This window comes from Octopus bimaculoides, chromosome 28 (assembly GCF_046866305.1).
Source record: "Octopus bimaculoides isolate indiv1 chromosome 28, ASM4686630v1, whole genome shotgun sequence".
NCBI classification, from domain to species: Eukaryota; Metazoa; Mollusca; class Cephalopoda; order Octopoda; family Octopodidae; genus Octopus; species Octopus bimaculoides.
Genome location: NC_142955.1, coordinates 4,992,182 through 5,004,807, shown reverse-complemented (window position 1 = coordinate 5,004,807; position 12,626 = coordinate 4,992,182).

Sequence of the window (12,626 nt, the reverse complement as noted above, 5' to 3'; positions counted from 1 at the left end):
TTTTCCGATGCTCTCGCACCTCTGACAACACAGTTTTGTATGTATGTATGTAAATTCAGCTCTTTACATATGACCTACTCTTCTCGGGAAGTGGACACACATTGTGGAAAACCAACAGATTAATTGGAATGATGTAAACAGAATGTTAATGTTTTGTTCATAATAACTACTTGTTTTCCCGATCGATACGCGTGTGTATGTTTGTGTGATGGAGCGGAGGCTGTGTGTATATAAATATGCATAAATAATATCGATGTTCATTCAATGCAAGATATGTTTGATTAAAAGGTTAATACTTCTTTCACCAGACAAGTATCTCTCTCACTCTCTCCATCCCTTTCTCCCTCTTTGTCTCTCTTTTTCTCTCTTTGTTTCTCTCACTAATACATGATGTGGATGTAATACGATATGTTTTTGTTTGAGGTTAACAATGGATACACAAAAAATCCATATTCTTTGTAATCTTGTTTTGTTTTGTTTTTTCTGGATGACTTGCCGATATGTATTGTCAATTCAACCACATTCATGAGTATTAAAGTTTACGGCAGTAAATATAAAATAAATATAATTACAATAACAGCAGTGACAACTAAAATGTCGATATTGCCAAAAAAGTCTATATTTTATCGTTGTGTGATGGAAGAAGAAGAAGAAGAAGAAGAAGAAGAAGAAGAAGAAGAAGAAGAAGAAGAAGAAGAAGAAGAAGAAGAAGAAGAAGAAGAAGAAGAAGAGGAGGAGGAGGAGGAGGAAGAAGAAGAAGCAGAAGAAGAAGAACAACAACAACAAGATGAGAAGAAGAAGAAGAAGAAGAAGAAGAAGAAGAGGGGGAAGGGGAGGAGGAGGAGGAGGAGGAGGAGGAAGAAGAAGAAGAAGAAGAACAACAACAACAACAACAACAACAAGATGAGAAGAAGAAGAAGAGGGGGAAGGGGAGGAGGAGGAGGAAAAGGAAAGGAGGAGGAGGAGGAGGAGGAGGAGGAGGAGGAGAAGGAAGAAGGAAAGAAGGAGGAGGAGGAGGGGAGGAGGAGGAGGAGAAGAAGAAGAAGAAGAAGAGGAGGACAACTACGAGGAGGAGAAGAAGAGAAGGAGGAGAAGGCGGAGGAGAAGAAGAAGAAGAAGAAGAAGAAGAAGAAGAAGAAGAAGAAGAAGAAGAAGAGGAGGAGGAGAAGAAAACGAGGAGGAGGAGGAGAAGAAGAAGAAGAAGAAGAAGAAGAAGCAGTGGTGGGAAGTGATGTTGCTGGTAGTGGTGTTAATTGTGGTGGTGATGTTTATTGGAATCGCTCATAAACAGGCGCAGGTGTAGCTGTGTGGTAAGAAATTTGCTTCACAACCACATGATTCCGGGTTCAGTCCCAGTTTGTGGTACGTTGGGGAAATGCTTTCTACTATTGCCTCGGACCGATCAAAGCCTTGTAAGTGGATTTAGTAGACGGAAACTGAAAGAAGCTTGTCGTATATATATATATATATATATATATATATATATACTAGCAGAAATACCCGGCGTTGCCCGGGCTAAAGAGAATAATGAAATCTAAAAACGCCGTCTAGACTACGCATCATCTTTATATATAGAGATGTATATACACACACGCACCCAAACACACGTGTATATATGTATATCAATATAAATATATGAAAGTCAATGAAGTTTCGTAAAAGAAGGTGATCATGTACATACTTTCTTGCTGTTGTGATTATAACACCTCATTGTAAACTATGTTCCTTGTTTTCCCTTGTGGAGCATATACAAATAGGTTTTTTGTTGCTGCCCACTCTTGAGCAGCCAACATACAGTTGTCCATGTGAGAAGCAGGGCTCTTCCAAGAGAAGACCAGCTACAGACAGTGTTTGACCCTGATATTTGTTTATGGACATGGCAAAAGTCACACGAAGGGGGAATTGTAGTCTTCTGAATGTAAAAGGAATGTCTGCTCCTGATGGAGTAAGAGGAATTCTTGGAATAAAGACGTCATCCCCTTTTGCACATCCAGAAAGAATGGTAGCCTCGATAACGTGTGACATCATTTTCTAAATAATGCTCATCTGTTATGTTCGGGTTAAAATTTCATCAACATCAAAAATATATGAATTTTCATGGGAGTTATGGCCGTTATGCAAAGAATATAATTTCCAAATTTCATAAAGATCCATTCAGTACTTTTGACGTAGTTTTGGATAAGAAAACAAATTACTAATGTGTGTGTTTGTGTGCATCTGTATGTGTGTGTGATGGGTGTATATATGTATAGATATCTGTATGCATGTATATATGTATATATGTGTACATATTACATGTACATCTATATATATATATATATATACATCTACACATATGTATACATATACATGTATGTATAGATCTATATATATATACATATACGTGTACATCTATATGTATACATATACATCTCTCTCTCTCTCTCTCTTTATCTCTCTCTCTTTCTCTCTCTCTCTTTCTCTCTCTCTCTTTCTCTCTCTCTCTCTCGCTTTCTCTCTCTCTCTCTCTCTCTCTCTCTCTCTCTCTCTCTCTCTCTCTCTCTCTCTCTCTCTCTCTCTCTTTCTGTGTCTCTCTTTCTCTCTCTGTGAAAGTATCTGTCACTACAGTATCGAAATGTGATTGTTTCAGTTAGTGGAATAGTTTCATTTTTAAAGTGAAAGTATTTGACATGAGTGTTTTTGTTTCACTTTTGACACGTAATACTTAAATAGTGGAGGAGATATTATGTTGCCGTGTGCTCGAACTCTGCAAGAAGTTAATAATTTTTTTTGACTAAAACACAACTGGAACCCTAAGTAAGGCATGTGTAAAATTTGAATGAAATTGGTTGCGTAGTTCTCGAGTTTTAGGGATTCACACAGACAGACAGACAGACACACATTCTCATTTATATATATATATATATATATATATATATATATATATATATACATACATACATATGTATATACACGATATATAAGCCTAGTACTTATTCTATCGGTCTCTTTTGTCGAAGTGCTATGTCACGGGGTCAGAAACACACCAGCATCGGTTGTGAAGTGAGGGTGGAGGAACAAACACAGACACAAAGACACACACACACACACACATACATACATACATACATACATACATAACGAACAAATCGACCACGACATTTTGTGGTCGCACAAATCGGCCACAAGCCTGGTACTTATTCTGTCGGTTGCTTTTGCCGAACCGATAAGTTCCAGGAACATGAACTCACCAACACCGGTTGTCAAGTGGTTGTGGGGGACAAACATTGTCACAAACACACACACACACACACATATAGAGATACACATATGTATACAATGGGTTTCTTTCAGTTTCTGTCAACCAAATCCACTCACAAGGCTTTGGTCGGCTTGAGGCTAGAGTAGAAGACACTTGCCGAAAGTTCCACACAGTGGGACTGAACCTGGAACCATGTGGTTGGGAATCAAGCTTCTTATCACACAGCCACTCCTGCGCCTATATTAAATAATGCAATACAAGATACACTGACTGAATACAAAACTTTGATCATAGGTCTGCTTTATAAAGATAGGCGCATGCGTGGCTGTGTGGTAAGAAGTTTGCCTCCCACCTACATGGTCCCGGGTTCAGTCCCTTGGACAACTGTCTTCTACTATTGCTTCGGGCCGACCAAAACTTTGTGAGTGGATTTGGTAGACGGAAACTGAAAAAGCCCGTCGTGTGTGTGTGTGCGCGGGCGTGTGTACGTGTGCGTGCGCGCGGGCGTGTCTTTGTGTCTGTAGACTTGCTGATAAACATCTTTATCACTATTGATATGACTACTAACGCCATTGTCACTCTCATCATCAATATCAACATCATCCTTACTGTCACACCATCACAATCATTAGCTTCCTCCATCGTGTGTGTTGGCTGCCAAATCCCCAGATCCAAAATTTCCACTGTTTGCGTATTGAACACATAACGGTCACACCGGATGCTAAGCTCACAAACATTTTAGAACATATTCACACAAAGTTCACCAAATTATTTAGTAAATCTTAATTATTCTCTTACCATCAAACTGCTACAACCACTTACACACTGTTGCGCTGCAAACATCTTCTGTCTCTTCTATTTCGAATACATCTGCTCCTCTAAACTAAAAAGCTCTGTCCAAATGTTACATCTAAGTCACAAAGCTCCTTAATAAAAGCATTGTTGAATTTAGTTAGTTCAATACTATTAATTTTGCATCCACTTTCACCAATTCAACACCTGAAATTTACCCCACAAAAGTACCAAAATTCTCCTGACTTCATGTAACTGCCAAATCTTCACCAGTCTGCAAGTCCATTCTTAATGGTGTAAAGCAGTGTTTCCCAACCTATTTTCCTCTATACCCCACTATAACTTTCCAGAAAAATGTATGTCCCCACTGGTAGTTGGAAAATATTAACTTTATTTTTCATAAGAAGGTAAAAAGAGAAAAGATTAAAAAACTTCTGACAATGCGGGAAGTTTAATAAAACCTTTACATTTCAGGCGCAAAGGCCCATCTTCAGAAGAAAAGAACAGTCTGAGAAAAGTCCAGTTATGTAGATTCCGTTAACCCATTGAAATTCCCTAGTGTTTATGTAACAGTGGCAATCGCTCTCCAAACGTAGGTGTAATCGACGTTTCATGGTTTACCGTCTTCGATATTTCAATGCTTCAAGCGAACTACAATGCTTTTATTTTTAATGTTTTATCACAATTTTCTAGCACAAAAGAATCTACTGGTGACTCTTTTATTAAGTACTGAGTACAAAAAAGTATGTTATTGACTAAGAAAAAAAAGTGAATCGCTTTAATGAAAACCTTGTGCCTGGCGACTACAACTCTTGGTTCGTAGCACATCGTCAGCAGCACTAAAGCCACATCCAACTAAATAAGATGTAAGGAAATAAATCAGAAGTAGTTCCTTTGCTGAAATAGAAGTGTTAGGGTATTTCCTTTCAACTTCATCACATAGCCACGTCTTGGTACCTTTCATTTTGAACAAAATATTAACTGATTCTTTTGTATTAAATTATGCCCCATTACAATTCTCCCAGATCCCACTGGTGGGGTGTATGCCCCACGTTGATAATCAATGTTCTAAAACCTTACATGATGATAAGAAATCCTATATCAAGCAAATCCTTTCATACACAGTACTTTACAAAAGAAGATACAAAGCTGTCTTATCTGTGAATATTTGGTCCTTAAAGAACACAAATCAACCAGTTTACAAAAATTTAGTGATTAATCTTTGAATTCGTATCCACATTCAACTATGACAACTTTCGGTATAATTATACTATTAGTGTCATCGCGAAAAATATATCCATTCCACCTCATGACTAGAATGAGGTGAAAAAAACGTTTGATAGCTTCTGATTGCTTAGGTAAATTTTGCTGAAAACAAAATATATTGTATAAAACTGTATGTTACACATGATAGAACATATCGTATATACTCGACTATAAAACGCCCTCGCCTATAAGATGCACCACCGATTCACAAGGTTCAAATCGGGAATTTTATCTTTGATCTGACTATAAGTCGCAGCTTTTTCTATGATGGAGAGAGCAAAGTTCGATTAGGAATCGCGCCAACGTAGTAATTTAACCGAGCTTTCAGTAAGCTGAAGATGACTTGCAACAGCTGTTATCCCATTAAGTCCATGCAGTTTAGAAACCGTTGTTTATAATGTAAAATTATATCCTTTATAATGCTAGTTGACTTGTTTATCGTATTGAGACTGATTTGCCTCGTTATTTTCCCTTTACTTTTTGATTTATGCCTTTCATTATTAAGACACTATTGCAGCAACTGACACACAAAGCCATACAGTCATACGTGCTATGATTAGAAAAAAATACAATAAACTGTTTAAATTGTAAGGAAGTGTATGAAACATTGTGGCAAAAATCGGAAGAATAAGCGAAGGAAGAATTGAGTTATACTAATCATCACTTTCACCAAATAACTGGCAGAATTCCTCGGTTGTGATGTTCTCGTCGTATACACCCTGATCCTCATCTTCACTTGTCTGATCTTCATTAACTGATGAAACACTGGGACTAACATTTCTTGCACAGACGAAGTCATTGTATAGATCGTCGTCTTCTGTGTCATCCATGGAATTTGAGATACCGGACTTCAAAAATGATTTCATCGCAAGTTCACTCGGTATTTCAGCCAATGAATCTATCACCCACTGGCAAACAGTCTTGAGGGCAGGCCGTTTAAAGTCCCCAGCCTTTGTCACTTCCTTGTTACCATTAATCTTCCATTCATTCCACTTGGCACGCATGTTCACCTTAAAAGGCTTGGTCACCGACAAGTCGAGTAGCTGAAGTACAGATGTCTCCCAGTCTCTCAAACACAGATGTCTCTCGGTCTCTCAAAAGATGTCATCCAGTCTCTCAAAATAGTCTCCATCTCCCCATTGGGACTCATTTCTATCCTAATTTTCTTTAACGATTTGATGTCAAGGGATTTCATTTTCTCTTTCAAACACCTATCCCTGACCATTTTTTCTGAGACCCCAAATTCTCATTTTGCAGACCGATTCGAATTCGACTTCGCGTATTCAACAAATTTCAGCTTGAAAGTGATATCATACGGATTCCTCTTTCTCTTCATGTTAACAAACAACATGGCGTCGAATGAAAGAAAGACAGGTGCGGTACAAAAACAAACAAGCATTAAACTCACTTTTTAAAAATTAATTGTTTATTTCATACCAACAGTAATATATAAAAAAATATCTAAAGGTCGTCTTCCGTGTACTTCTCGCCTTCGGAATTAGCGATTCGAGTGTTCTTCGGTTATTCCAAGTGTCGGAACTTCAGATGTGGCTTGTACCTAGAAAATATCTGAAGATTTTTTTATAGGATGCGCTCATAAGTCGCACCCCTAACTTAAGGTGAAAATTTTAGGGAAAGAAGTGCGACTTATAGCCGAGTATATACAGTAGTCTCTTTCCAAACATTTCTTCGGAAAGTATTTTGTTTTCTAATACTAATCATCACATTCTATATTTATCACGGAAGCAAAGCAGCGATATATTTTACATTTCAACCGATTTTAAATTCTAAGATTATTCCATTTATAATAATAATAATCCTTTCTACTAAAGGCAAAAGGCCTGAAATTTGTGGGGCGAGGACTAGTCGATTACATCAATCCCAGAGCTCAACTGGTACTTATTTTATCGACCCTGAAAGGATGAGAGGCAAAGTCGACCTCGGCGGATTTGGAACTCAGACGGACGAAATGCCGCTAAGCATTTTGTCCGGAGTTCTAACGATTCTGCCAGTTCACTGCCTTTTTATATTGGTTTCAACTTATGGCACAATGCCAGCAATGTTGGGACAGGAGGTAAGTCGATTTGATCAACCCCAGTGCTCAACTGGAACTAATTTCATTGATCCCGAAAGATGAAAGGTAAGTTGACCTTGACGGAATTTGAACTCGGAACGTAAAGACAGACGAATTGTTGTGAAGCATTTTGCCCGGCGTGCTGACAGCTCGCATTGGAACACATTATAATATAAGGTTTTTAAAACTCGGGACCAATCAAGTGCTAGAACCGAATTAATTTCATCAACAGTTTTTTATTCGTCCAATATTTGTAGCTTTGTTTTTCTGCAGTGAAGGCATGTAGACAAGTGGTTAGAGTGTTCGGCTTTTGATTATAAGGATTGTAAAGGCGTGGGCTCAATATAGGGCCTGGGCAGTATATTTTATCTTTGAGAACGGAATTTCGTTTTATATTGTTCTAGTCTACTCAGCGGTAAATAAGTACAAGTTGGGTACTGGTGCTTCTCCCACCCCCACTCTGTCCTTCAAGCTATCACAGCCGCCTTAGCGAAGGCGGAAGTATTATTTTCAGTCGTGTTTGTTTGTTTGTTCGTCTGTGGACAAAATGTCTCAAGGATTGCTGGATGAAACTTTCAGGGATCTTTGGCCTCGTGACTCGACCGAACTGATTAGATTTTGGGATCGATCCAGTACCAGACAAGCATTCTGGATTATTTGTTACATTTACTTTACTTTACATGAAGTATTACGATCTTACGTTGATTTTCAAGTCTTTTTCTCATTATCTCCCTTGAAAGTACGCTCATGGTTTCCTCGTAAGTTATAGCGGTGTAAAGTTCCCAAAGTTTTATTTTCCTTTCTAAATAAAACGTGTCTATCATAGTAGAAACTGATGGATTAAGAAATCAAACTACATAAACAAACGGCAGCAAAACCGTCCAGAAATTAAATAACACTAACATATTTAGTAACAATAATAAATTCAATTTATCCTCGACAATTTTTAGTTTTACCAATTTTGATTATATCGCTCCTGTTTAGAACCTCTTACCTACTTGACAATTACATTTCTAGCTCTGGACTCACGTTTTTGTGCGCATCGATGTTCTTAAACCTCCGTTAACAGCACCACATGCAGGTCCTTTCAGTTTTCTTTCACGCACGGATAAACTTTTCACTTATAGACCTTAATGGTCGTAAAGACACTATATCGGTGGATAGATTAAATAAGGCCTTCATAGAGAAAACTTTCCCCTGTTCCCACTGCAGACGACACACACACAGCATTACAAACACGGCCCGTACACCCACCTTCACATGCCATAAATTCTACTGGGATTGATCAGGAACCGAACAAGGATTCTAGATTGTTTTTTTTTAATTTTTGAGAGCGGTCGGGTTCATTTTTAGTATTCTCGTTTGTGAGAGCAGTCGAGTTTATTTCAGATATTCTCATTTTAAAAACTATCTCCAGCTAATCGTTGAGAGAACTACGCCGTCTCAGAGTAACAACTCGTTTGAGTCTCGTCGTCTTTGCCCACGGTTTGATCGCTGAGGACTTTCTCGCTGAGACTGTCCGTTGTTGGGGTTGTTTTTGTTACTGTTGAGAGTTGTTTTTGAAGCGACTCGCGCGTGGTTGATTTTTGCTACTTTTTCTCCCCATTGTTGGGATGAAGGGATTGGCTTTTCGTTGTGGAAAGCTAAGCAGGCCGCTGCAGTGGGGACGGCTGCGCTGTTGGGGGCGGGGAGGATCAGGGTGAGTGTGGACCAAGTTAGTGGGAAGCGAGCGGTTTGGGATCTATTTCAAAACGGGGGCACCAGTTTTCATTTATGTTTTATGTAGTGTTTTTGGTACGGAAAGACTTTCAAACTTCGTATACTTATCTATTTTGTGTTATAGAACAGAAAAAAATTTTTGTATTCGAATTTATTTCATGTAAAAAATTGTCTTATTTCGATAATTTCTACTAATCACTGACGTCTATTCAGTTGAAAACAGTTAGCGCTGTAACGGTGTATATCGTATTAATCCCCTAACCCTAACCCTAACCTAACCCTAAAACTAACCCTAACTCTAGAATCCGAACTCTAAAATTGTTACACACATAGATACGCACAGCGTAATTTATTATATAAACAATATATGCGTATAAATTACGATTAAACCGGATGAAATATGTCACAGGGAATAACATTTTTATGACCGCCCAGCAGTAACTCTATTCAGCTGAATAGACGTCAGTGAATGGTTGAAATTACAGAAATACGACAACTTTAACATGGAATAACTTGCGACGTACGTTTTTTTGTTAAGAAGACTAAGAGTAAAAGATGTTTTATATGACACATTCTACCAGTGTCCCAAGTTTCAAAGTGTTTCGTTAAGAAAATACTGGTGCCCCCGTTTTGAAATAGATCTGCGGTTTGTGCAAGGAGAGGGACTGGTCTCTTCAGAGGAAACTGTCAGCGATGGGACGGTGGTATGTCACAGGCAAGCGGTTGCCACCAGTGGGTTGGAGATCCTGTCGGAGGACGATGTGGAGGAATGCTTGGGACTCCTGCTTCGTAGACAGAGGAGGGAGGTGTGATACGGTGGAGGTGACGTTTTCCACCGGGGGGGGGGCTTGCATTCCGCCACTGTTCTGCGCTCTGACAAGGTGGCGCTGCTGTCCACGCGCGGTGTTCGGATTCGAGTAGGAGGTTTATTTCTTTCTTTCTCTGAAGAGAAGATTACATTGTTTTACACCATTCTATTTCTTTGGAATAATACCAATGTTGTCTTCGAAACATGTGTCAGAAAAAAAATATTTGAATAACACATGTGTTTTAACTCCATTTATTTATCTATATATACTATACAAAACATTTCACATCAACCCAGAGTTTCTAGCTTTAAAAACAGGGTGTTACGTCCTTTTTACTTGCATGATTTTTTGCTATCCTGGTAACTGTGTATCTATCTTTTCTGTGTTAATTATAAACAAGGGGAAAACACACACATCCATTTATATATACTTCAACCAAGTTTCCATATAACCTGCTAATAAAATAGTTACTGCATATGCAGTTACTTAATATAAATGCATCTCTTAAGGATATACTCATTCCCCCAAAGAATGCTTTCCTTAAGCAACTCGTTAATAAGACAAATTCCTTTATTAACTGTACCAGATGGCTCACCTTTTTCTTCGACAAGGACATTCAACAGCCCACTAATGATATAACTTCTGAATTTAAGAAATTATTTAAATCTAAAAATAATCCTCCACCTAACCCAAGATTGAAATTTTCGAAGATTTGCTACTAATTTCCAATATTATCAGTTGTCATGTTTTCTGAAAATGCTTAGACCTCAGTAAAATGTTTGGTAAATGTAATCTTCACAGCTATTTTAATATTTGAGTGAAAACAATTTAGATACCAGAGATGAATGTTGACCAGATTAAAGTACAATATTTCATGTGAAAATTTTTGAAACATATGATTTCCAGCATTTTCTGAAAAACATTTAGACTTCAATTGAATGTTTGGTAAATGTAATCTTCACAGCTATTTTAATATTTGAGTGAAAACAATTTAGATACCAGAGATGAATGTTGACCAGATTAAAGTACAATATTTCATGTGAAAATTTTGAAACATATGATTTCCAGCATTTTCTGAAAAACATTTAGACTTCAATTGAATGTTTGGTAAATGTAATCTTCACAGCTATTTTAATATTTGAGTGAAAACAATTTAGATACCAGAGATGAATGTTGACCAGATTAAAGTACAATATTTCATGTGAAAATTTTTGAAACATATGATTTCCAGCATTTTCTGAAAAACATTTAGACTTCAATTGAATGTTTGGTAAATGTAATCTTCACAGCTATTTTAATATTTGAGTGAAAACTATTTAGATACCAGAGATGAATGTTGACCAGATTAAAGTACAATATTTCATGTGAAAATTTTTGAAACATATGATTTCCAGCATTTTCTGAAAAACATTTAGACTTCAATTGAATGTTTGGTAAATGTAATCTTCACAGCTATTTTAATATTTGAGTGAAAACAATTTAGATACCAGAGATGAATGTTGACCAGATTAAAGTACAATATTTCATGTGAAAATTTTTGAAACATATGATTTCCAGCATTTTCTGAAAAACATTTAGACTTCAATTGAATGTTTGGTAAATGTAATCTTCACAGCTATTTTAATATTTGAGTGAAAACAATTTAGATACCAGAGATGAATGTTGACCAGATTAAAGTACAATATTTCATGTGAAAATTTTTGAAACATATGATTTCCAGCATTTTCTGAAAAACATTTAGACTTCAATTGAATGTTTGGTAAATGTAATCTTCACAGCTATTTTAATATTTGAGTGAAAACAATTTAGATACCAGAGATGAATGTTGACCAGATTAAAGTACAATATTTCATGTGAAAATTTTTGAAACATATGATTTCCAGCATTTTCTGAAAAACATTTAGACTTCAATTGAATGTTTGGTAAATATAATCTTCAGAACTATAATCAAACATGTATTTAACCCATTACTTTTCAATCTGACAAGTGTGAGTGTGAAAAATTTGAAATGCAATTGTTCAATTGGAAATTTTCAAAAGGTTTGTGAATGATTTCTAACATTTTCGGTTCTCATGTTTTCTTGACAAAGATTTTTATATGTGTATTAACCCATAATTTCTCAATATGATAAGTGTGAGTGAGGAAAATTCTAAGTGCAATTTTTCATTTCACAATTCTCATATTTGCTGATGATTTCAAACATTTTCAGTCCTTGTGTCTTCTGATAAACGGGTACATGCCTCTTGACCTTACAATGTGCTGCCACCACCTCATATGTCTGCACAAGAATGCCCTCATCTTCGCTATCATTGTTGCACTCCGCCTTGCACCCACGCAGCCACCACACTTACTCATACATTCATTCATGCTCCTCACCATCATATGCGCCACTGACAGCATCCCTGTTCATTCATCGATTTTTCACATTCAGACTCCTTGCCTTCACCTTGTCATAGCTATGACCTCATCCGCTGCCACAGCTGTGAAAACTACACCTCTACCTCACTTCTAGTCCAACAATAATCATCATTGTGTCTCCCACTGCATTCCCATGACCACCTCCATCAGCCGGCATGCTATGGAAGCTTGCAAGTTGTTGCTGCCATACTGGCTGATTTCATACTGGGAACATTGCTGCTCATGCTTGTGCCTTCCATGATCAATGACCAGCTTCTTTTTACTTCCTCCTCACTGACCCTCGACCGTGACTCAATATCCCCTCCAT